This window comes from Orcinus orca, chromosome 7, assembly GCF_937001465.1.
Source record: "Orcinus orca chromosome 7, mOrcOrc1.1, whole genome shotgun sequence".
NCBI classification, from domain to species: Eukaryota; Metazoa; Chordata; class Mammalia; order Artiodactyla; family Delphinidae; genus Orcinus; species Orcinus orca.
In genome coordinates, this window is record NC_064565.1 from 70,806,796 (window position 1) to 70,830,123 (window position 23,328).

The following is a 23,328-nucleotide window of genomic DNA, read 5'->3' on the forward strand; positions in this document are numbered from 1 at the left end:
CCCTTTCTTTACTTCTTTAGACATTCTTTCCTGTAGTTCTGTGAACATATTTATAATGGCTACTTTGAAATCCTTTTTCTTTTATATCTGACATCTTTCACTTTGACACTCTCACAGGCAGCTTCTGTTGCCAGCTTTTTTTCTGGTGTAATACTTTCCATGATTCATGATTTTGTTGTTGGAAACTGGATATATTTGATACACTGTAGCAAATCTGTGTATGGCTCCAACTGCCCCCCACCCCGCCCCCTGGCCCCCACCCCTTTCATCTTGTTATTCGCTTGTTTATTTGTATAATGACTGCCAGGATTATTTTAATGAAGTCTATTTTCCTCTCCCTCTCTACCCCCACACAGTGTTAAATCTCTGATACTGCACCTCAGGGAAGTGCAGATTGGGTATGCCAGCAGTCATTCTAAGATGACAGTGGTCCCAGTAGTTCACTCTTTTCCCGAACCATACACAGTTGTTAAATTTCACTAGTTGGTGACTGATTGCGCTATTGTTTCCAGCAATGTCCTGGGACATAACTTGCCACAGAAACGAAGCTAATCAAATTGTGGCTCCTTTATAGTTCCTGAGGTCAGTGTTTGGTATTTCCTGACCCTGGTTCTCTACTGCAAATTAGCCAATTTACCATCTAGGTTGTATTTTCATTAGATCCACACATCTCTTCCCAACTGCCTTTCATCACGACCTCTACTCTTCTTGAGAGTCCTTTTAGGCTTAAACTCCTTCATGTTCTGTCTCAGATGACGTTTGTTCCTTTGGGAATAGGAGATTTTTAAAAAAAATTCATTTAATTATACAGTCTGCTTCTCCCCACAGGCAAAATCTCTGAATTAGGGCTCTGGAAGTTGGCTTGAGACAATGGCAAGCTTCTCTCTGAGTGACATCCCGGCTCTAGGAGCTAAGTACTCAGTGGAGGGGCGTCAGCATCCTGAGGTTCTCTTGGTTTTCCTGGTAAGGAGCCATTACCTCATGAGTAGGGGAAAGGGCTAATGGGGTCCCGAATTTTCAGTGTGCCATACCAAAGGCAGAGCCAACATTCCATGAGTAGGGTTTGGACAGGAAAAAGAGAACCCTCACCTCTTAATAGTACTTGCCTGGGGCTGAACATCAGCAGCAGGCAGCTGGGGACAGGAGGAGAAACACTGAAGTCCCAGCCTTCTGGCCAGGAGCTGGGGAGAGAGGGAGTCCTGTGTTCTTGACTACAGCAGTCTGGATGGAGTCTCCACCTTGCTGAGCTGGGAGAAGAGAGGGAAGGAACAGTCTCAATTCAAATACCACAGACTCTCATCTTTTTTAGTTGAATTTTCATAGATTTTATTGAATTGATATTTTTAAAAAAAATTTTGTTTGTACTTAGGATTATTTCCAGAGTCTATGAATGATTGTTTTCCAAAAATAATTTTCACCAGTTTCATTGGGGAGCAGGTTAACAAAGCTACTCCTGTTGTCACAGAATAATTTTTAAATGCATAAAGTAAAACATATAGGATTACAAATAGAATTTGTAATTCTGTGTCTATAGAATAATTTTTAAATGTATAAAGTGAAACATATAGGATTGCAAAGGAAATAAATTATATTTAAATGTAGTCATAAAAAGATTTAAAAATTGTGGGTTTTATAATAATAATTGTTACCTGAAAACTGGGTTCATCTCTTGGTGGGTGTTGAGCTAAAAGACACAGCCAAGCCAAAGATCAGGAGAAGAAAGGATTTGTTTCTTGCAGCAAGTCTGGAGAACACCAGCAGTGTCTCCTGGAACAGCTAAACTGGGGAAGTTTTAAGCCAAGGGTACATGCATATTCACATATGAGCTGGGCTGGTATATGCATACTCATGAAGGGGCTTCAGCAGAGGAGAATTCAGCATAGAACTGGAGCAAAGGTTGCCAGAGTCCAAACTTTAGTTGGTTGAAGTCACGAGGGCCAGAAAAGGTCAGCACCATCATTCCTCAGGTTCCCACTGACCAGTCTGAGGTCTTAGCTGGTAGTCTCCATCCTCCACCTGGGTGAGGACCTTAGTCACTACAGAACTCAAAGATACGTATCAGAATCTTATGTATGTCCCTCGAGGAGGAACTAGGACTTTATTTTATCTCTGAACTATTGTTTCATGACTGCTTTTCCTTTGTTCCTGCACTCCTTTTTTCCCTTACGATCATTAATTACTGAGACCTGTTCAGGGGCAAGTGTTGTGGCCAGGCTTAGATCACGAAATGGCTTATGTCTAAAATGGCTTCTCATGTCAAGAAAGCCATCCCTGGTTCTCTTTCTCTAGAGACCCCCTACTCTATCAGCATACATAACTACCCTACTTTAAGGTAGATAAGAACGTAAATGAATCACAGATTTTAGAATATCTGCAACTACCATATTGTGATATGGAAATATCTATGATTTCTATTGGTGACAAAGTCATAAGGACTTTAATACCATTGTGGTTCATTGCCTCATAATTTCAGGAAATGATAAATTTCATTTAGAGTTCAGTGAAAATAAAAATGTTACTTTTTCCAATCAACATTCACTGATCCCCTGAATTTTATCCACAGTTCCCTTGGGGGTCTGTGTATCCAGGTGAAGATTGCACTTAAGTATCTGGACAATAACAAAATCTAGAGAAGGTCCTTGAACAAATCGTGTGTACCATGACCTAGGAATTGCTCTGATTCTTCTTTTCAATGGCAAATGAAATGACCCATAGGAATTTTGAAGTCCTTTGAAGTTTTGCATAAACTTTTCCTAGAAAGCCATTATCTTTATCTGTCACCAACCTTGTCACTTCTCTGCATCCTCTGTTTGGAGTAACCTTGGAAACGGTGGCACAAGCATGGGCAGGGAATTTTAATAAAAGGTACATCATATTGTAACAAGAAAGCTATTGGTGATTTTTAAAAAATACTGAGTCTGGAATGTGCAAATCTGGGAGCTAAACTGTCAATATCAGGCAATACAAACGCCAAGAGATTTAAAGTTAAGAAAAAGTATTTAAATAATCGCCTACTAAAATTTTAGTCTCTGTAAAAAACATCTTTGTGAAAACATAATACCCCTTTTAGAAACTATAATTCACTTACATAATCCCTTTAAAAGGGAATATTGTCCAAGTCTTACATGATGGAGAGAAAATTATTCTTTAGTTATTGCTCAGTTCAGTTTTTTATTTAAATCAATTCATTGCTTCTACCACTAAATATAACTATTTCTAAGATACAAAGTTGCCTCTAGAATTACTTCCTCCAGGTTTTATGTAACAGCATGTTGTGTAGGAGGCTTAGTTCATGCTGTTTGTTTATATCACCCTAAACAATGATCTGTTATTTTTAAGAGCCAGTATTAAATATTTGGAAATATAAAGCTATATAAATTATGAATTATATAAATTATACATATGCAATTTTACTTTTCCCACCATAGTCATCAAATATGTCATTAAGAAATTAACAATATGTTATGAAATAAAGCAAAACTCTTATGCTATTTTACTGTTGCTCCTTAAAGCATTTTGGTTGGATATAATGGAATTTTCTTTCTTTCTTTCTTTTTCTTTCTTTCTTTCTTTCTTTCTTTCTTTCTTTCTTTCTTTCTTTCTTCCTTCCTTCCTTCCTTCCTTCCTTCCTTCTCCCTTCCTTCCTTCCTTCCTTCCTTCCTTCCTTCCTTCCTTTCTCTCAGCATTGTTAAATATTAGAAAGAAGGAAGATATATTTTTCTTTAAAGGTCATTAAAAACCTCTTCTATCCTAGGTGATTTGAGAGTCCCCCTCTTAATGAAGGTAGTGAGTTGTACTAGATCACTTTTCGGTGCCTTGCATGGCCAGTTAATTTATGATTCTAGGTCCTGATGTGCAAAAGCAGTTTGGTATGCTGATGTGCAAATGATCTGGCTTGAATGAATTATAGCAAAGCATTCTCCACGTTTTAGTATTTTTTTCTCTTATAAAAAGGGATTCGTTTTCAGAGAGAGAATGAGGGACAATTATTAGTGTTTGCCCAATATTTCATGAAATGAAAAGAAATTGAAAAAGCAATTTCATACTTACTGTTGAAAATTGATCTGGTAGTATTGACATGTTATTTTGTCTTTCCCTCTATTATGGAGCTTTGTTTCTTCAACAGCATTCAAAGTTACCAAAAGAGTAATTTTGGTGTTAGGACTAGAGAAACGCATCTGTTCTTCTGGGACCAGAACTCTAAGGTGATTAGCGCTCCGGGGATGTATGAAACCAGTGTAATGTTTTGCCTTTGCATGAGAAATCACCTTCTTCTTCAAAACCTGAAAATCCCTACAGAGTTATGACTAACCTAGCCCACTGCGGGTATGGAGGGCTGTGGAGAAGATGGTATCACACTGGGAAAGAGATAATTGTGAAGGCCAGCAAAGTTTTAGAAGACAGACTGCTTGGGTGGAAAGAGAAACATTAAACAGAAATACAATGTAAATACAATAAAGGTATCTCTGGATAAATTGAAGAGTAAAATCATAATAGGCTAATGGCTCAAGACTCAGGAACAGACTGAAAATTGGGGGATGATACATTCTGATCCTGGCACTGTGATTAGCTCACCATGTGTGCCTGTATAGGCAAATCACTTCACACCTGAGATTCAGTTGCTGCATCTGAATGAGTTCAGAGGTGACAGCATACCTAATGGGCATAGGCATATTTGCTTTCGTCTTATGGAGTCTCTCACTTAATTGGGACATCAGGAGAAACACCATTACTTCCTTACAGCTTTCTGTGTTCATTGCTACTACCTCCCCCAATCTCATTCACATTTGAAATTTTAGGAACTGAAACTAGAGGCATCTTACATAATTATTATTCTGTTGAAATCTATTCACCTGGATAAGTTGGAATAGAAAACATTGCCACCTTCAATCACTTTGACCTCACCCAAAACTGCTGGACATCAAGATAGACTCTATCTCCAGACCCTCCAAGAGACAGGTTCTCACCATGTGGCTACTTTGGGGACCAAGTCGATTCCTGGCAGGTACAGTGATGCCTTTATTCCTCTTTTTCTCAAATTCTTAAAATACAGCTTCCAACTGGTACCATAGAACAACCTGGAAACTCATGTGTATTTGAAATACGAACATCCATACCCTGTCTTCTTTATTCTCACAGGGCCAGAAATACTTGGCAAAAGCAAACCCCCCAAACCAGCCAAACAAGCAAAGAAGGCCGTGGGGGTAGTATGGGGACGATGAATATTCTCTTGAGTTTTATCTATAGCTTCTATGCTATGTGACTTTCTTCCCCTTTCTGCTCATCAAAGATTTCTTAGATTTTCCAGCTTTTTCTTCTTGAGTCAGGATTAATTTTTCTTTAACTTTAAAGCTTTAACTTTCAAGCTTATTTATTTATTATTTAAAATACTATTTAAGATCACACAAATTTTTTGTTTGTTTGTTTGTTTGTTTTGTTTTTGTGGTACACGGGCCTCTCACTGTTGTGGCCTCTCCCGTTGCGGAGCACAGGCTCCGGGCGCACAGGCTCAGCGGCCATGGCTCACGGGCCCAGCCACTCTGCGGCATGTGGGATCTTCCCGGACTGGGGCACGAACCTGTGTCCCCTGCATCAGCACGTGGACTCTCAACCACTGCGCCACCAGGGGAGACCCACACAAATTTTTTGAATGGGTATTTCAAAGCTGAAAACAGAACACTCCTGATATAGGGACATAACTCTCAGATTACCTGTGTTCTACTTTGGAAAGAATATATACTGCCTATATAGGTTAGTATTTATTTTCTATATCAAAAATTTTATAACGTGACTTTTTAAACTCTTCAAATAAACCACTAGGGATAATGAGATAATAAACCACTATTTTCACCCACATTTAGCCCTTCATCCTATTCCTGATCCTACACACATCCTCCAGGACCTTGCTATACCAATTTCATTTTCCCTCATACCATTTTTAAACCTTTTCTTGAACCTTAAAATATTTGTATTGTGTCTTCAGTGTGTTGGGCAGTGGGTTAGTTGCTGGGAAAACAACAGTGAATAAGACACAGCATCTGCCCTTGATTAACTTACAGTCTAGCATGGAGGAATGAGCAGTAAACAGGCATCACAAGACAGAGAAATGGGTACTTTGAGAGTTTGTGACATTAGCACAAAGAGAAGAGCCCTAATTCTTCCCCTATGTAAAAAGAATGCTCAGGATTCCCTTATCCTAAGTAACCCCATTCCACTCTCCTACTGGTCACCTTTTTCCACCAGATTTTCCCATAGGACATTAGTTCTTTCTCCTGTTTTACAGTTTAATTTATTATCTCTACCATTCAGGCTTCTGTCCTTACCCATCCCACTGGTACTGATATTTGACATTGAAGAACATTTTCTAAAGGCCAGATCCAGGTCTTTTTCTTAATCTTATTTCCTCTTGACTTAATGAAGCACTCATCATTGCTGACTGCCCCAAGCTCACTGACTGGATCCTTGAACAGCTGCCTAATGTGTTTTACATTTGTCTTTGTCCCTATTCACTCCCAAGATGTTAATCATCGTCTCTAGCTCCAGTTCCTCTCCTGAGTGCCATCTTTCATTCTCAACTGTGCACTTCTCCCTAGATATTCTGCCAAAACTTAAATTCATGGGTATAAGTACTAACTCCATATTCAAACACCAAAAAGCGTATCTTTGATATAATACAGTTTCTCTTTTAAAAAAATCTTTAATGGCTCCTTGTTGCCTTCTAAATTATATACAAGGTCTCCAGTATGACATTCAAGGCTCTATATATCCTCAAGCCATATTTCCAACTTCTTCTTTGTTACTTTTCCACACATACTCTATCATGAAGACCAAGTTAAGAGATTGCTGCATTTTAAATAGTCCCATATTTTTCTGCTTCCAATTTTTTGCTCATTCTTTTTCTTGAACTGGAATTCTATCTACTTCCATATCCTTCTGTCAATGTGCTGGTACTCTCTGCAAGGCCCTCACAATAGGCACGTACTCAATGATGTTTCCCTATGCCCCCCAAAGAGATATCATCTTTTCTTTTTAGAATGCTGTAGCATATTACTTTCCCCCATCATCATCCTCTATCATATTTATATATTTATAATGTGCTTTTCTAATATACTACATAATATTTTTGAGGGCTGTACCTAGCATCTTGCTGTGGACATAGGCCTTAAAAAATATTTGTTGAGTTGCGCTTAACTCCTCAAATCATCATCTTTTCTTGACTTGCCTATTTCTGAGGTATATTTGTCCCAATAACTTGTATATAGATATAAAAATATGTGCAATAAATTTGAGGATTATCTAAATTTGTGACTGATAACATGTTGAATGACAAAATAAAGAGCCAAAAAAGAAGAGAGCGGTTAAAAAAAAAAAGCAGGATTAATTATAACATTGATCTAATAGAAACCGTTGGCCCAGAAATGGATGGAGGGGAAATGGATGGGCAGTAGCCTATGTAGAAAGGATACTTAAGGATTTGACCCTGTGGTGAAATCGGAATGAGTCAACAGTCAACAGCAAGTTGTTCAGCTTTATCATTTATTAGGAGTCAGAGGTGGGGAAGTCACTTAATTTCTTAGAGTATTTACTCTTTCAACTATTAAACATTATTAGGCACTAGAACTATGCACCAGACATTTCCAAGTGCTGGAGTTAGAACTGTGAAAAAGAGTACATGGTCTCTGTCCTTATGGACTAAAACATTAGTGAAATAATATTTGTCTCACATTATAGTAAAATAATACTACTGATCTCAAAAAGTTACAGTGCAGAAGATTAAATCAGAGAAGGACAAGAAAATTAAGAGTAGAGAAATAGGGACTTCCCTGGTGGTCCAGTGGGTAAGACTTGGCACTCCCAATGCAGGGTGCCCGGGTCTGATCCCTGGTCAGGGAACTAGATCCCGCACACATGCCACAACTAAGAGTCCACATGCCACAACTAAGAAGTACGCATGCCGCAACTAAAAAAATATCCCGCATGCCGCAGCTAAGACCCTGTGCAGCCAAAATAACTTAAATAAATAAATATTTTTTAAAAAGAGTAGAGAAATAAATACTATGTGAGAGATTTAAAAATACAAGTAATAATGTGGATAAAACTGTCTAATGTATTACTTGGGTATGTTATTGATATGCTTTCACTCCTGATGTTATTTCACTTTCACCATAATGCATCAGGGTGTGAATTCATTTATTATGCTTGGTACTAGCAGTGCATTTTTGATCTGAAGATACATGTACTGCTTCACTTTTGAAAATTTCTTAGTTATTGCTTCATCAAATATTTCTGCTCCTATGGCCTACTCTCTTTTCTCCTGGAACTCCTCTTATGTGTATACTGGAGATTCTCAATGTATCTTCCACATTTCTTTTTTTTTTTTTAAAGTGGTTGAATTTATTGTATGTAAATTATACCTAAATACAGCAGTTATGAAATAGGTATCATGGCCGAGACTAGTACTTGTTTTTCTGTATTTCTTGACTGTTCTTTCTTTTAAAAAATTCCTTTGTCCCTTTATGCAGCATTCTGGGCAATTTCCCCAGTGTTTGAGTCTAAACGCTTTTGTCTTTTTTTTTGCGGTGCGCGAGCCTCTCACTGTTGTGGCCTCTCCCGTTGCGGAGCACAGGCTTCGGATGCGCAGGCTCAGCGGCCATGGCGCACGGGCCGAGCCACTCCGCGGCATGTGGGATCCTCCCGGATCGGGGCACGAACCCGCTTCCCCTGCATTGGCAGGCAGACTCTCAACCACTGCGCCACCAGGGAAGCCCGCTGTTGCCTTTTTGTTTTATAATTTCTTCTGCACTTTTTTCAGGCAAGTTTTTCTTTAATACATCTCCTTATTTTTTTTTTTCAACATCTTTATTGGAGTATAATTGCTTTACAATGGTGTGTCAGTTTCTGCTTTATAACAAAGTGAATCAGCTATACATATACATATATCCCCATATCTCCTCCCTCTTGCATCTCCCTCCCTCCATCCCTATCCCACCCCTCAAGGTGGTCACAAAGCACCGAGGTGATTTCCCTGTGCTATGCAGGTGCTTCCCACTAGCTATCTATTTTGCATTTGGTAGTGTATATATGTCCATGCAACTCTCTCACTCCATCCCAGCTTAACCTCCCCCCTCCCCGTGTTCTCAAGTCCATTCTCTACGTCTGCGTCTTTATTCCTGTCCTGCCCCTAGGTTCTTCAGACCCATTTTGTTTTTTTTAGATTCCATATATATTTGTTAGCATACAGTATTTGTTTTTCTCTTTCTGACTTACTTCACTCTGTGTGACAGACTCTAGGTCCATCCAACTCATTACAAATAATTCAATTTTGTTTCATTTTATGGCTGAGTAATATTCCTTGTATATATGTGCCACATCTTCTTTATCCATTCATCTGTTAATGGACATTTAGGTTGCTTCCATGTCCAGTGTATTGTAAATAGAGCTGCAATGAACATTGTGGTACATGACTCTTTTTGAATTATGGTTTCCTCAGGGTATATGCCCAGTATTGGGATTGCTGGGTCATACGGTAGTTCTAATTTTAGTTTTTTAAGGAACCTCCATACTGTTCTGCATAGTGGCTGTATCAATTTACATTCCCACCAACAGTGCAAGAGGGTTCCCTTTGGTCCACACGCTCTCCAGCATTTATTGTCTGTAGATTTTTTTTTTGCGGTACGTGGGCCTCTCACTGTTGTGGCATCTCCCGTTGCGGAGCACAGGCTCTGGATGCGCAGGCTCAGCGGCCATGTCTCACGGGCCTAGCCGCTCCATTGCATGTGGGATCTTCCCGGACCGGGGCACAAACCCGTGTCCGCTGCAACGGTAGGGGGACTCGCAACCACTGCGCCACCAGGGAAGCCCCTGTCTGTAGATTTTTTGAAGATGGTCATTCTGACTGGTGTGAGGTGATATCTTATTGTGGTTTTGATTTGCATTTCTCTAATGATTAGTGATGTTGAGCATCCTTTCATGTGTTTGTTGGCGATCTGTATATCTTCTTTGGAGAAATGTCTATTTAGGTCTTCTGCCCATTTTTGGATTGGGTTGTTTGTTTTTTCATATTGAGCTGCATGAGCTGCTTGTAAATTTTGGAGTTTAATCCTTTGTCAGTTGCTTCATTTGCAAATATTTTCTCCCATTTTGAGGGTTGTCTTTTTGTCTTGTTTATGGTTTCCTTTGCTATGTAAAAGCTTTTAAGTTTCATTAGGTCCCATTTATTTTTGTTTTTATTTTCATTTCTCTAGGAGGTGGGTCAAAAAGGATCTTGCTGTGATTTATGTCATAGAGTCTTCTGCCTATGTTTTCTTTTAAGAGTTTTATAGTGTCTGGCCTAACATTTAGGTCTTTAATCCATTTTGAGTTTATTTTTCTGTATGGTGTTTGGGAGTGTTCTAATTTCATTCTTTTATATGTAGGTGCCCAGTTTTCCCAGCACCACTTATTGAAGAGGCTGTCTTTTCTCCATTGTATATTCTTGCCTCCTTTATCAAAAATAAGGTGACCATATATGCATGAGTTTATCTCTGGGCTTTCTATCTTGTTGCATTGATCTATATTTCTGTTTTTGTGCCAGTTCCTTACTGTCTTGATTACTGTAGGTTTGTAGTATAGTCTGAAGTCCAGAGCGTGATTCCTCCAGTTCCATTTTTCTTTCTCAAGATTGCTTTGGCTATTCGGGGTCTTTTGTGTTTCCATAGAAATTGTGAAATTTTTTGTTCTAGTTCTGTGAAAAATGTCATTGGTAGTTTGATAGGGATTTCACAGAATCTGTAGATTGCTTTGGGTTGTATAGTCATTTTCACAATGTTGATTCTTCCAATCCAAGAACATGGTATGCCTCTCCATCTGTTTGTATCATCTTTAATTTCTATCATCAGTGTCTTATAGTTTTCTGCACAGAGGTCTTTGTCTCCTTAGGTAGGTTTATTTCTAGGTATTTTATTCTTTTTGTTGCAGTGGTAAATGGGAGTGTTTCCTTAATTTCTGTTTCAGATTTTTCTTCATTAGTGTACAGGAATGCCAAAGATTTCTGTGCATTAATTTTCTATCCTGCCACTTTACCAAATTCATTGATTAGCTTTAATAGTTTTATGGTAACATCTTTAGGATTCTCTATGTATAGTATCGTGTCATCTGCAAACAGTGACAGCTTCACCTCTTCTTTTCTGATTTGGATTCCTTTTATTTCTTTTTATTCTCTGATTGCTATGGCTAAAACGTCCAAAACTATGTTGAATAATAGTGGTGAGAGAGGGCAACCTTGTTTTGTTCCTGATCTTAGTGGAAATGGTTTCAGTTTCACCATTGAGAGTGATGTGGACTGTGGGCTTGTCATATATGGCCTTTATTATGTTGAGGTAAGTTCCCTGTATGCCTACTTTCTGGAGGGATTTTTATCATAAATGGGTGTTGAATTTTGTCAAAAGCTTTTTCTGCATCTATTGAGATGATCATATGGTTTTTATCCTTCAATTTGTTAATATGGTTTATCACATCGATTGATTTACATATACTGAAGAATCCTGGCATTCTTGGGATAAACCCCACTTGATCGTGGTGTATGATCCTTTTAATGTGCTGTTGGATTCTGTTTGCTACTATTTTACTGAGGATTTCTTCATCTATGTTCATCAGTGTTATTGACCTGTAGTTTTCTTTTTTTGTGACATCTTTGTCTGTTTTTGGTATCAGGGTGATTGTAGCCTTGTAGAATGAGTTTGGGAGTGTTCCTCCCTCTGCTATATTTTGGAAGATTTTGAGAAGGATAGGTGCTAGCTCTTCTGTAAATGTTTGATAGAATTCACCTGTGAAGCCATCTGGTCCTGGGCTTTTGTTTGTTGGAAGATTTTTAATCACAGTTTCAGTGCGTGTGATTGGTCTGTTTATATTTTCTATTTCTTCCTGGTTCAGTCTCAGAAGGTTTTGCTTTTCTAAGAATTTGTCCATTTCTTCCAGGTTGTCCATTTTATTGGCATATAGTTGCTTGTAGTAATCTCTCATGATCCTTTGTATTTCTTCAGTGTCAGTTGTTACTTCTCCTTTTTCATTTCTAATTCTATTGATTTGAGTCTTCTCCCCTTTTTTCTTGATGAATCTGGCTAATGGTTTATGAATTTTGTTTATCTTCTCAAAGAACCAGCTTTTAGTTTTACTGATCTTTCCTATTGTTTCCTTTATTTCTTTTTCATTTATTTCTGATCTGATCTTTATGATTTCTTTCCTTCTGCTAACTTGGGGGTTTTTGTGTTCTTCTTTCTCTAATTGCTTTAGGTGTAAGGTTTAGGTTGTTTATTTCAGATGTTTCTTGTTTCTTGAGGTAGGATTGTATTGCTATAAACTTACCTCTTAGAACTGCTTTTTCTGCATCTCATAGGTTTTGGGTAATCGTGTTTCCTTTGTCATTTGTTTCTAGGTATTTTTTGATTTCCTCTTTGATTTCTTCAGTGATCTCTTGGTTATTTAGTATTGTAGTGTTTAGCCTCCATGTGTTCGTATTTTTAACAGAATTTTTTTCTGTAATTGATATCTAGTCTCATAGCCTTGTGGTTGGAAAAGATACTTGATACTATTTCAATTTTCTTAAATTTACCAAGGCTTGATTTGTGACTCAATACATGATCTATCCTGGAGAATGTTCCATGAGCACTTGAGAAGGAAGTGTATTCTGTTGTTTTTGGATAGAATGTCCTATAAATATCAATTAAGTCCATCTTGTTTAGTGTGCCATTTAAAGCTTATGTTTCCTTATTTATTTTCATTTTCGATGAACTGTGCATGGATGAAAGTGGGGTGTTAAAGTTCCCTACTATGATTGTGTTACTGTCAATTTCCCCTTTTATGGGTGTTAGCATTTGCCTTATGTATTGAGGTGCTCTTAAGTTTGGAGCATAAATACTTACAATTGTTATATCTTATCTTGGAATCATCCCTGGATCATGTGTACTGTCCTTCTTTGTCTCTTCTAATAGTCTTTAATTAAATTAAATTTAATTAATTAATTAATTTTTTTGCGGTACGCGGGCCTCTTACTGTTGTGGCCTCTCCCGTTGCGGAGCACAGGCTCCGGACGCGCAGGCTCAGCAGCCATGACTCACGGACCTAGCCACTCCGCGGCATGTGGGATCTTCCCGGATCGGAGCACGAACCCATGTCCCCTGCATCGGCAGGCGGACTCTCAACCACTGCGCCACCAGGGAAGCCCATAGTCTTTATTTTAAAGTCTATTTTGTCTGATGCGAGAATTGCTACTCCAGCTTTCTTTTGTTTTCCATTTTCATGAAATATATTTTCCCGTCCCCTCACTTTCCGTCTGTATGTGTCCCTAGGTCTGAAGTGGGTCTCTTGTAGACAGCATATATAGGGGTCTTGTTTTTGTATCCATTCAGCCAGTCTATGTCTTTTGTTTGGAGCATTTAATCCATTTACATTTAAAGTAGTTATCACTATGTATATTCCTATTACCATTTTCTTAATTGTTTGGGGTTTGTTATTGTAGGTCTTTTCCTTCTCTTGTGTTTCCTGCCTAGAGAAGTTCCTTGGTGGTGCTGAATTCTCTTAGCTTTTGCTTGTCTGTAAAGGTTTTAATTTCTCTGTCGAATCTGAATGAGATCCTTGCTGGGTAGAGTCATCTTGGTTGTAGGTTTTTCCCTTCATCACTTTAAATATGTCCTGCTACTCCCTTCTGGCTTGCAGAGTTTCTGCTGAAAGATCAGCTGTTAACCTTATGGGGATTCCATTGTATGTTACTTTTTGTTTTTCCCTTGCTGTTTTTAATATTTTTTCTTTATATTTAATTTTTGATAGATTTTTAGTATGTGTCTTGGCGTGTTTCTCCTTGGATTTATCCTGTATGGGACTCTGTGTGCTTCCCGCACTTGATTAACTATTTCCTTTCCCATATTAGGGAAGTTTTCAACTATTATCTCTTCAAATATTCTCGTAGTCCCTTTCTATTTCTCTTCTTCTTCTGGGATCCCTATAATTCAAATGTTGGTGCATTTAATGTTGTCCCAGAGGTCTCTATGAATGTCCTCAATTCTTTTCATTCCTTTTTCTTTATTCTTCTCTGAGGTAGTTATTTCCACTATTTTATTTTCCAGGTCACTTATCCATTCTTCTGCCTCAGTTATTCTGCTATTGATGCCTTCTAGAGAATTTTTTATTTCATTTATTGTGTTGTTCATCATTGTTTGTTTGCTCTTTAGTTCTTCTAGGTCCTTGTGAAACACTTCTTGTATTTTCTCTATTCTATTTCCAAGATTTTGGATCAGCTTTACTATGATTACTCTGAATTCTTTTTCAGGTAGTCTGCCTATTTCCTCTTGATTTGTTTGGTCTGGTGGGTTTTTACCTTGCTCCTTCATCTGCTGTGTATTTCTCTGTCTTCTCACTTTGCTTAACTTACTGTGTTTGGGGTCTCCTTTTTCGCAGGCTGAAGGTTTGTAGTTCCCTTTTTTTTTGGTGTCTGCCCCCAGTGGCTGATGTTGGTTCTGGGTTGTGTAGTCTTCCTGGTGGAGGGGACTGGTGGTGGTTGAGGTTGGATCTTGTCTTTCTGGTGGGAAGGGCCGTGTCTGGTGGCGTGTTTTGGAGTGTCTGTGACCTTATTATGATTCTAGGGAGCCTCTCTGCTAATGGGCAGCCTCTCTCCTAATTGTTTGGCATAGGGTGCCCAGCACTGTAGCTTGCTGTTCGTTGAGTGGAACTGGGTCTTAGCATTGAGAATGAGATCTCTGGGAGAGCTTTCGGCATTTGATATTATGTGGCGCCAGGAGGTCTCTGGTGAACCAGTGTCCTGAACTCGGCTCTCCCACCTCAGAGGCACAGGCCTGACATCCGGCCAGACCACCAAGACCATGTCAGCCACACAGCTCAGAATAAAAGGGAGAAAAAAATAAAGAAAGAAAGAAAGAGAAAAATAAAATAAAATAAAGTCATTAAAATAATAAATTAAAAAATTACTAAAAATAAAAAATTAAAAAGTAATAAAAAAAGAAAGAAAAAAGAAAGAAAGAAAGAAAGAATGAAGAGCGCAACCAAACCAAAAAAACAAATCCACCAATGATAACAAGCACTAATAAGTATAGTAAAAAAACAAAAAAAAAAAAACCCCAAAATCCCAGACAGAACGCTAGGACAAATGGTAGAAGCAAAGTTATACAGACAAAATCATACAAAGAAGTATACACATATACACTCATACAAAGAAAAAGGAAAAAAATATATATCTATATATTAAAAAAAAAGGAAGAGAGCAACCAAATCAATAAGCAAATCTACCAATGACAATAAACTCTAAATACTAAACTAGGATAAACATAAAACCAGAAGCACATTAGATGCATAAAGCAAATCGCAAGTCTACAGTTGCTCCCCAAGTCAACTGCCTCAATTTTGGGGTGATTAGTTGTCTGTTCAGGTATTCCAGAGTTTCAGGGTACATCAAGTTGATTGTGGAGATTTAATCCGCTGCTCCTGTTGCTGCTGGGAGAGATTTCCCTTTCTCTTTGTTTGCACAACTCCTGGGCTTTGGCTTTGGATTTGGCCCCGCCTCTGTGTGTAGGTCACCTGAGGGCAACTGTTACCCCCCCAGACAGGACGGGGTTAAAGTAGCAGCTGATTAGGGGGCTCTGGCTCACTCAAGCCTGGGGGGAGGGCGAGGTGCAGAATGTGGGGCAAGCCTGCATCGGCAGAGGCCGGTGAGTTATTGCAACAGCCTGAGGTGTGCCGTGTGTTCTCCCGGGGAAGTTGTCCCTGGATCACGGGACCCTGGCAGTGGCGGGCTGCACAGGTTCCTAGGAGGGGAGGTGTGCATAGTGACCTGTGCTCGCACACAGGCTTCTTGGTGGCTGCAGCAGCAGCCTTAGCATTTCATGCCCATCTCTGGTGTCTTTGCTGATAGCCGCGGCTCGCACCCGTCTCTGGTGCTCTTTTAGGCAGTGCTCTGAATCCCCTCTCCTTGCCCACAGGGAAACAATGGTCTCTTGCCTCTTACGAAGGTCCAGGCTTTTTCCCGGACTCCTTCCCGGCTAGCAGTGTTGCACTAGCCCACTTCAGGCTGTGTTCACGCAGTCAACCCCAATCCTCTCCCTGGGATCTGACTTCCGAAGCCTGAGCCTCAGCTCCCAGCCCCCACCTGCCCTGGCAGGTGAGCAGAGAAACCTCTCAGGCTGATGAGTGCTGGTAGGCACCGATCCTCGGTGCGGGAATCTCTCTGCCTTGCCCTCTGCACCCCTGTTGCTGCTGTCTCCTCCGTGGCTCCGAAGCTTCCCCCTGCCACTCCCCATCGTCTCCGCCAGCGAAGGGGCTTCCTAGTGTGTGGAAACTTTTCCTCTTTCACAGCTCCCTCCCAGGGGTGCAGGTCCCGTCCCTATTCTTTTGTCTCTGTTTTTTCTTTTACTCTACCCAGGTACTTGGGGAGTTTCTTGCCTTTTGGGAAGTGAGGTCTTCAGCGTTCAGTAGGTGTTCTGTAGGAGTTGTTCCACATGTGGATGTATTTCTGATGTATTTGTGGGGAAGAAGGTGATCTCCACTTCTTACTCCTCTGCCATCTTGAAGATCTCCCTAATAACATCTCTTTCAACAACCTAAACATACTTATTTGAAAGTCTTTGCTATAGTACACCTTGACTGTATACAATTAAAAAATAGGGGTTCCCTGGTGGCGCAGTGGTTGAGAGTCTGCCTGTCGATGTAGGGGACACGGGTTCGTGCCCTGGTCCAGCAAGATCCCACATGCCGCAGAGTGGCTGGGCCTGTGAGCCATGGCCGCTGAGCCTGCGCCTCCGGAGCCTGTGCTCCGCAACTGGAGAGGCCACAGCAGTGAGAGGCCCGCGTACTGCAAAATAAATAAATAAATAAAAAGTTTTTGCCACAGTATTTCATAAAATTAATTTTGAGTGAATTTATCACTTGATTTTTGAGTTTTTTTCTGGCACTGTGCATCTGCATGGGATTCCAGAATTTTGTTTAGAGAGATCAGTTTTTTTTTTTAATATAGGCATAAAGATATATGTCTTTGTTTCTTCCGATATAAAGTCATTATAAAAAAAAGTATAAAAGGAATATGTAATAGAAAGCAAAATTTCTAGAAATAACCACTGGTGCTAGCTTGGTTATACTTCTCTAGATGTTTTTCCCGCTCTCTGGCTAATAACATGCAATAAAGTTGCAAAAGCGAATGGTAAGATCAGCTTTTGTGGGAGATTTTTGCATTTGTTTTTTTCCTGCTCTCTACTTCTGGATCATCCCTCATAGTCTTATTTTTGCATTTGTTTCCTACCAGCTCTCTGGTGTCCCGTCCCAGATCCAAGTCTCATAATGGAACTGATTGTCACTATCTAGTAGCAATAGTGCACATCCATCCACTTATCCTAGAGAGGCTTGGCTTGACTTTGATGAGGCTGTGCTGTTCTTCTCTTGCCTCACTTGGTCCAGAGCTTCTTATAAAACTAGACCTGCCTCAAGAACAAGTTGTGGGAGTTACAACACTCCAGCCTTTGACTTCCAGCAATGACTCTGACTTTGTCACATCTCCTCTCTAGGGGAACATTAGTCCTTATTATCCTGTAGGAGCAACACTCTGAGCCACTAGTGGCTGCTTCTGAGTCAAGAGTAGAGCAGGCCTATGATTGTACCTGCACACACTGTCTTCAGTTTTCATTCTTTTTTAGTTCACAAAGATGTTAAATATTTTTGTAAACTTTCTTTTGCCTTTGAGTTTGAATAATTTTTTCCACGTACATTCAACATGCATGATCACTTTCAGAATACCAGAATTAGTTTAAAACCAGAAATAAAACAAGGCAGCTGATGTCCAGCTATACTGGCAGTCACCTAGAGAGAAAGCAGTGAAAAGTATCTCTATTAGTACAAATACTACAGCTTGAAATTCTTATGTACCTATCACTGTAAACCTCTAACCAACAGCAAGGTTGACTGGCCCTGATTTTTTCCAAACATCTTCGTTTGACTTCTTCTTTGGAGCCCTCTCTTTGAGTTTTTATTGAAAACTCATGTTTTTTAAAGCTTAATATAATACATATAAAAATACTGAGAAATGGGGTGGGGGGGGAAATAAGAGCAAGATCACAGGATGATTTATCTCAACCCCACAATGCCTAGAGACAAATATACACCCTCAGTCTTACCAGAGAGGCCATGATAAATGGTTCAATCCATATCATATTATTGATTCATTAAGTATACTTCAAAAATCTCTGGCCTTCTTCTTCTCATTAAAGTAAGATTTCTCCAGTTTTCCAGCAAAAATGGAGGGAGACAGTTGCTACTCCTTATCTCTGTGTCTCTAATTTTTAGTTCTTCACATATATCAGAATTCAGTAAACATTTGTAGACTATCACTTGCAAGCAGATTGCTTTCACTGTAGGATTGTAAGAATATGATATATGCATTTTAAATTTCTAAAGACTTTCTAACATTTCATGAAATAAGCCAGGTAGCTGGGAAAGTTATGTCTCTGCCATATCTCCCTAGAACTAACCATTACAATGACACCGCACAGTATTATATGCTCAATGCTAGACCTAATGACTGCTGTTTTATTTTTTAAATTTTATTGAAGTATACTTGATTTACAATGTTGTATTAATTTCTGCAGTAGAGCAAAGTGACTCCGTTATACATATATATCCTTTTTCATATTCTTTTCCATCATGGTTTATCACAGAATATTGAATATAGCTCCCTGTGCTATACAGTAAGACCTTGTTGTGTAACCATCCTATATACAATAGTTTGCATTTGGGATAGTTTGCTAATCCCAAACTCCCAAACCTTCCCTTTCCCACCCCGCTTCTCCCTTGACAGCCACAAGTCTGTTCTCTATGTCTGTGTGACTACTGGTTTTGGAGTCAAATTCTGTAGACTTATTTATGGAATGTCATTTACTGTGTTATCATTTCCATATCTATTGCAGTACCACTAGTTTAGTCCTTTCTTTTTTTTCTGTACAAATTCAGTTACTTTTAACTGGTCTCTCTACCTTGAGTCTAATGGCACTTAATGTTTATGAGGTCCTGCATCTTTCTGAGAATCTGACGAGAACTGTGGAACTTCTTTCTTGAAAATGCACTTAAGTACGTATAGTCCACATTTCATATAAATTTCAATGGGGTTCATAAATCCCTGAAACTGCCATGTAGACTTCTAAAAGTGCTTCCATTTGAATTTATCATATCCATCTCATTCATCCATTCATTTATCCATCAAACACTTTTGCATCTGCACTAAATTTGGTACATTTGTGCTAAGCTCTGGATATACAAAGATATATAGGAAATATATTTTCCTCTTAAAGAACTTCTAGTCAAGACTGGAGGGAAGAACTATGTCCAACATATATAACAAAGTGATATAGGCATTTGTGGACTACAGAAGAGGTCCAAAGACAGAAAATTTTGATTCTGTTAGGGAAATATTAAGTAAAACCTTCAAGAATCAGATTAACCCTCCTAAAGCAATGCCTTTATCATTCTATTCCTACATTAAACAAACTGCAATGGTGCTCTATTAATGGAGGGAAATGAACTTCTCAACTTGAAATCTAAGAACTTGGTTAATCAGACTCTAGTCTATTTTTGTTCTGTCAATTACCAGCAATGTCACATGGGGAAAGTTAAATAAAATCTCTGGATTTCAGTTTTCTCATCTGTAATAGTAATGATAATAGCAAGAAAAATAAGAATAACAAATAAAAACCATCTTATAGAATTTTGGACAGTAATGATAATATCAAGAGCAGGCATCGTACTATCTGCAGGCTTTGTACTGAAGGCTTGCATTTATTATGTCTAGTGTATCAGAGTGGCTATGAATAAGGACTTTGGGGTCAGCAACACCTCTGATCCTTCCTTGCTTTGCCAGTTTTTGTCTTTATGGTTTGGGCCAACTAATTTGACCTGCTTATCAATTTTCTCGGTGCACAAAGGAAATAATACATACCCTGAGGGCAGCTGAGGATTAAATAAGGTTTAAATGAGTACAAATGATCTGAGCATGGTGCCTAACACAGTACTAGGTATTATTATTACTATAAATATGTATGTACTACCATGTGTAAGATAGATGACTAATGGGAACCTGCTGTAGAGCACAGGGAGCTCAGCTTGGTGCTCTCTGATGACCTAGATGGGTGGGATAGGGGTGAGTGGCAGGGAGGTCCAAGAGGGAGGGGATGTATATATACACATAGCTGATTTACTTTGTTGTACAGAAGAAACTAACACAACATTGTAAAGCAATTATACTCCAATAAAAAATAATAAAAATATAAGATTTTAAAAAAATACATATACTTATCACCATTCATATGTAAAGAAACTGAGGCCCAGATAGTTCAATAACTTTCTCAGGTTATACACGTAGTGAGAAGTATAGTTGGGATTCAAGTTCTCTGACTCCAGAGGCCATGGTTAATTCAAAGCTAGGCAGAGGGTGGTATGGGGTACGGGGAGAAGAAGAGAGAAATGAGAGGGAAAGAAGAGCACTGGTGCTGTCCTTAGCACATGGCCATTCATTTCCTTTTCTTTTCAATCTTCCTGTTTGAATTTTCCACTTCAACTGTTCGTATCTAGTCATCGACCTAGAACCACCTTGCCTCTGTGCCTTTGTCCATGCCACGTCCTGTCTCCTCCCTCTAGGTTCAATTCCTGCTCCATCTGGAAGGCCCTGGGGACGATCCATTGGCTTTTGGAGACTGTCTAGACCACATCTCTCGGGAGTCATCTTTTGTAGACCTGAGGTTCCATATCACTTATTTTCTGTATCACTCACTTGGTGCTAATGTTACCCACCTCTTTATTGTTACCTTTCAGGCCCATATATTTTTATGACTGCACAGAGGTCATACCTCCTTGTAAGCAGGAGCTGTGCTTTGAAATCACAGTGCCTGCAGTGCTGTCTCACCTGTACTAGCATTCCATGCATATCTTATTGTTGATTGTGTTTCATTTTGAAAGATAATTTTAAAGTATGTCTTGCTTCAGAACTCTGAAATCATAATCTCAATCATAAGGAAAATACAGTTCTGTTTGTACACTGCTTCATTAGAAATATAGCTAATGTGTAAAGTAATAAACACTTTTATTCTTGTAGCTGGAAGATGGATGACAAGATAATAGTGTCATGGGCTTGAAGAAAATCGTGGCATCAAGAGAAATGTGATGAAATGCTAGAGAGTTTATCATTTTGATCTCTTCCTTTTTTTTCTTTCTGTCTTTTTTCCTGTCCTGAGAAAAATGAGTTACTCTAGCATTTTAAGAGTCCATCATCCTTGCAGCCCTGTTAATGTAACAGTAACATTCTTAACATTTATGCTGTTTACTTGCCATATGTAACACATAGGTGTCAGACAGTGGGTAAAGTTCTTTTTTGAGAGTGTGTGATTCCTCTTGCAAGTTCTTCATATTGACTTGTTCTACGATTTGGTGAAAAAATATACTTAAAGATAAGAACTCAAGACAATGTTAACTTTTTTTCTCAGTAGAACTTTAATTTTAATCTTTGGGATGTTGCAGTGTTGCTTTTACAGTTTATGGTTAGCTTTTGACTTGTATTATATCTGTTTGTTTCTTTTTTTAAATTTTCTTTTCTTTTACTCAGATCATTTTCTGTAGATAAGGAAGACTAGGGAAAAGGAGACTTCAAAACAGATGGGTACTGGAGCCTCGGGTCTGATCTTAACAGCAGGCTGTGTCCTGCACTGTAGGAAATGCTGTTATTGAGGTAACTAAGCATAAGGCATATGGTCATGCCATGTTGATTTTGGGAATCAAAAAATAACATTTGCACTTGTATCTGACACAAAACCAGTTTACTTAATAGCTTTTCCCTTAATCTTAAGTAGAAGAATATGGAACTAGAAAATTTTAATTTATGTGGTTATTAGGGCATGATTAGATGCTGTCTCACAGGGCAGTTTGACATTGTGCTTGTGAAATAATGCGTTTTGTTTTTGCTTTGTTTTTTAATGGTCAATTCTCAGTCTTCTTTTTACTTGACCTCTCAGAGCATATGACACAGTTGCTCACACCCTCTTCCTTGATACCCTTTCTTCACATAGATTTGTGGTTTTCATCTGGATACACTGGCCAGTTCTTCTCAGTTTCATTAACTGATGCTCCCTTTTCTCCCTTTCCTTTGATTGCTCAAGTATTCCAGCACACTCACTCCCTTGGTGATTGCATCCATTCTCATAGCTGATATACCAAGTAGATGCCAAAAAACCCCAAATTTATATCTCCAGCCCAGAGCCTGAGCTACAGAATTCAGTATTTAACTAACTGCTGACTTGACTTCTCCACTTGGATATCTAACAGACATCGCAAACTGGATTATGTCCAAAACTCTTCCCTTTCAAACCTTTTCCTGCTCCAGTCTTCCCTATCTCATTTGATGGCATTTCCTTCATTCCATATGGTTTCTAAAGATCAATCCACCATAATCCAACTACTGTTGACTCTTTTAAAGAGAAAGGCTCCTGGGGCTAGTCAAGACTTCAGTGTATAGGAAGGGTACTTTAGGCATATAACTTCTTATTCTTCTTCCTCTGGGAGAGGGGCGGGCATTTTTATTTCAAATTTCTTTTCCTTCTATCTCTTGGACATCAAAAAGGAGGTTATTGGGGAAACAATATCTTCATACTTTGGCTGTAAATTTGAAGTGGTACTCAAAAGTAGGAATTGATACCATAACATCATTTTCTTTCCAAACATGCCTATACCCTGGCAAGACTTAAATAATTACTGGAGGATGAAAACAGTGTAAGTATTAACTAAATATTAACATAGCTACCAATGCAGTAATAGATACTCCTATCTGATCTGTGGTTTTGGGAAAGGTGCTCTGACTCCTTTACGTAGCGCCTGTTCAAATTCCTAGACCTCTGTGTTTACTGCAGTAGGATATGACTGATTGCAATTGAAAGCAAGCCAAGGGGCTTCCCTGGTGGCACAGTGGTTAAGAATCCTCCTGCTAATGCAGGGGACACAGGTTTGATCCCTGGCCTGGGAACATCGCACATGCAGTGGAGCAACTAAGCCTGCGCGCCACAGCTACTGATCCTGCGCGCTAGAGCCCGCGAGCCACAACTACTGAAGCCTGCGTGCTACAACTACTGAAGCCCATGTGCCTAGAGCCCATGCTCCACAACACAAGAGAAGCCACCGCAATAAGAAGCCCATGCACCACAATGAAGAGTAGCCCCCACTTGCTGCAACTAAAGAAAGCCTGAGTGCAACAATGCAGCCATAAATAAATAAATTTATTTAAAAAAAAGAAAGAAAGAAAGAAAGAAAGCCAAGCTGGGAAAT